The following is a 3011-nucleotide window of genomic DNA, read 5'->3' on the forward strand; positions in this document are numbered from 1 at the left end:
TTTTGAAATGTTTGTGTTTATTGTGGAATTTTAAAAAATAACCAAAACTCTTTTAAGAGACGACATAGCCAAATCAAAGTTAAACTGTGCCATCAGAATAGATATTTTATAAACATCTTTACCTTCACTGGTTATACTAGATGCCTTTATTTGACAATGGACAGAATAGCAACTATGGAGCTCATTGCCTCTTAAATGTTTCTTGCACAAATTACTTACTATTTTTATTCTTGTCCCATGTTAACATCTGTGTTGGGGATCCCCAAGACCACTCTCAGGTTTAATGGTTCACAAGAAGGACTCATGGGACCCAGAAAGCTATTATACTCTTGGTTATAGTTTATTACCGTGAAAGAAGACAGATTAAAATCAGCAATGGGAAAAGATGTAAAGGGTAGAGTCCAGGAGAAACCAGGCACGAGCTGCCATTTGTCCTCTCCCAGTGCAGATGCAGGGAGAGTGTTTAATTCTCCCAACAGTGATGTGTGACATGTGTGAAGTGTTGCCAACCAGGGAAGCTCACCTGAGCCCTAGAGTCCAGAGTTTTTATTGGAGTTAGTCACATAGGCATGCAGCATTGATACCCCAGCACCCTCCCAGTAGTCAAACTGATATGGCATGTCCCAGAGCCCCAGGTGTACAAAAATAGGCATTCACCATAAATCACATTGTAGCATAAATTACATAAACTTACTTAGCATAAACTAAGTAAGAATGCTGATTGACTGGTTTAAAAATCTGTACTTCCAAAGCCAATGTGACCTTGGCTACATCAACAGAAATACAGTTTTAGATCAAGGGAGTTGATACTTTTAATCTCCAATGCATCTTGTATCCAGTTCTGGGTAGCATACCTCAAGGATACTGACAGATGGGAAGGCAGTGGGATAGGGAACAGTCAGAGGGAGAGACTCAGGAACAAAAAAAGAGCAAGCATTGAGCAATTGCTTCTATGTTGGAGAAGAAAAAACAGCGGTGAGAGGCAATACATGATAGCTGTCTTCAAATAACCAGAGGGTCAAAGACTTAGATGAGGGAAAAAGCACAAGCAAGAACAGACAAATGCCCTGTCTTGCCTTGAGTTAGTCTTACTGCCGTCACCAGCAGCATGCATTTACTTTAGTTAAGATCAAATTTTTTTCAAGAGGGATTTTTGCTAGGAACATAAGCAGAAACAGAACTAAATACCCAAATCTGCACAAGTAAGACTATATGAAGTGCAGACTCCAGAGCCTAACTTCAATGGCTAGAGAAAGATTTGTTTGGTTGGTACATCTTGCAGGTCCCTCTGTTTTTGTTCAAGCTCTCTCTGAGCAAAGATGCCCAGAGGGCTGGGCTGTGGTAATAGTAGTTCGGCAGAATGTGCGCTTGGCAGATTTCTCAGATCCTCCCTAAATGCCATCCCAATCTTTTCTCTCTGGTATCGTCATTACCTCCGACCTTGGGCTTCACTGAGCTTCCCCTCTGCTTCCACTGCATTGCCCTTCCTTCCTGATTGAGTGAAATACATCCTTATCTAGTTTCTGACGATCTCTCCTCTGGACTCAAAAGTTGACACAGACCTTGCACATACTCACACAGTGACTCTCCTACAGCAACTTTGGCTTTGAATTCTTGAAAGTAATGCCCTTGACCAGTTTACTTGTCCTATTCAGTCTACCCAAAGTATAATCTCAGTGATTCAATCCTAGATGAATATTCTTGTAGGATGACCGGGTCATAATTGCTTATTAGATATATGTGTGACTAATTAAAAATTTTTTTCCCTTTCAAGTTCTAATAGTTGCAACCTCTGTGGTGTATTTTGTTATCTTGGAAAGCCCTAGCAGTAGAGAAGATTCAAGCAGATGCTGGTTCTGAATGTTTATTTTTGCTGTCTTCAGCAGATCATGACCAAAGGGTAGGTCCTCATTTTTAACCTTTTTCAATGTTGTTGTGTACATGAGTTTTATTTTTAACCTCTCTTCAAAACTGGACTGATGAAATCTAAATTTTATTATCTATTGACATTAATAGTCCATGAATAAATGAAATGCCATATTGATCTTCTGAAAGCTTGCCAAGTATTTACTTACATAGAATGGATATTATGATTTGATCTTTACTGAATTTTGATTTCAGTTTGTTGGTGTCTATTGTTTTACAGAGGTTATAATTGTGATACTATTTTCTTTTAAGTGAGAAAAGTTTTTTTCTTCTGTTTCTAAGAAAGTGTTCTCCCAAAAGAAAATCTGGTTAAATAACATTTTAAATCAGAAGATGAAGAAGACAGTATTTGCCCAGAACAGATTTTACCCCCCAAAAAACACAGAGGCAGTATTGCACACTGGTTAAGGACATGAATTGTGAAGCCAGACTCACAGCTTTGACTTCCAGCTTTGCTATTTTCAAGCTGTGTGATCTTGAACATGTTATATAACTTCTCTGAGCTTTAGTTTTCCATATCTGTAAACTGGGACATGGTACCTAACTCAAAGACTTATGAGAATTAAGGCACTCAGAACAGTGGCTGGCATATAGTCTATTTTCAAATTCAAATATGGTCCCTATATAGTCACTTCTTAGATTACTTTGCTGAGTTAGCTTCTAATGAATAAGTAGGTCCATTATTATTAAAAGATTGATGTTAAACCATCTTTTTCCCCCTTTTTTCTTTCTTACATATTTTCTCTATTCACTTCCTTCTATTAATTACTGGACGAGGGGTGGGGATACAGGCTCTGAAGCTGGACTTGAATTCTGCTTTCAGCTTAATTCTAATCTTACCTCTGCTGTTTCTACTTCACAGACTAGGTCAGTCCATGGACAATTTCAGTTGCCAGAAAGGAGTTCCTTTTGCTGAGCTTACATCTGGCTTAAGATAAGGATAAAAGATTGTCTAGCCCTAAAGGACATCAAGAATTCTGTATGTCATGTATGAGTCCTTATGCCAGGAAATCATGGGAGATGGAAGTTACCCCTTTCGTTTATTCACACTTATGACATAGCAGATAAATCTGAGTTAAATTTGT

This window comes from Globicephala melas, chromosome 16, assembly GCF_963455315.2.
Source record: "Globicephala melas chromosome 16, mGloMel1.2, whole genome shotgun sequence".
In the NCBI taxonomy this organism is placed as follows: Eukaryota; Metazoa; Chordata; class Mammalia; order Artiodactyla; family Delphinidae; genus Globicephala; species Globicephala melas.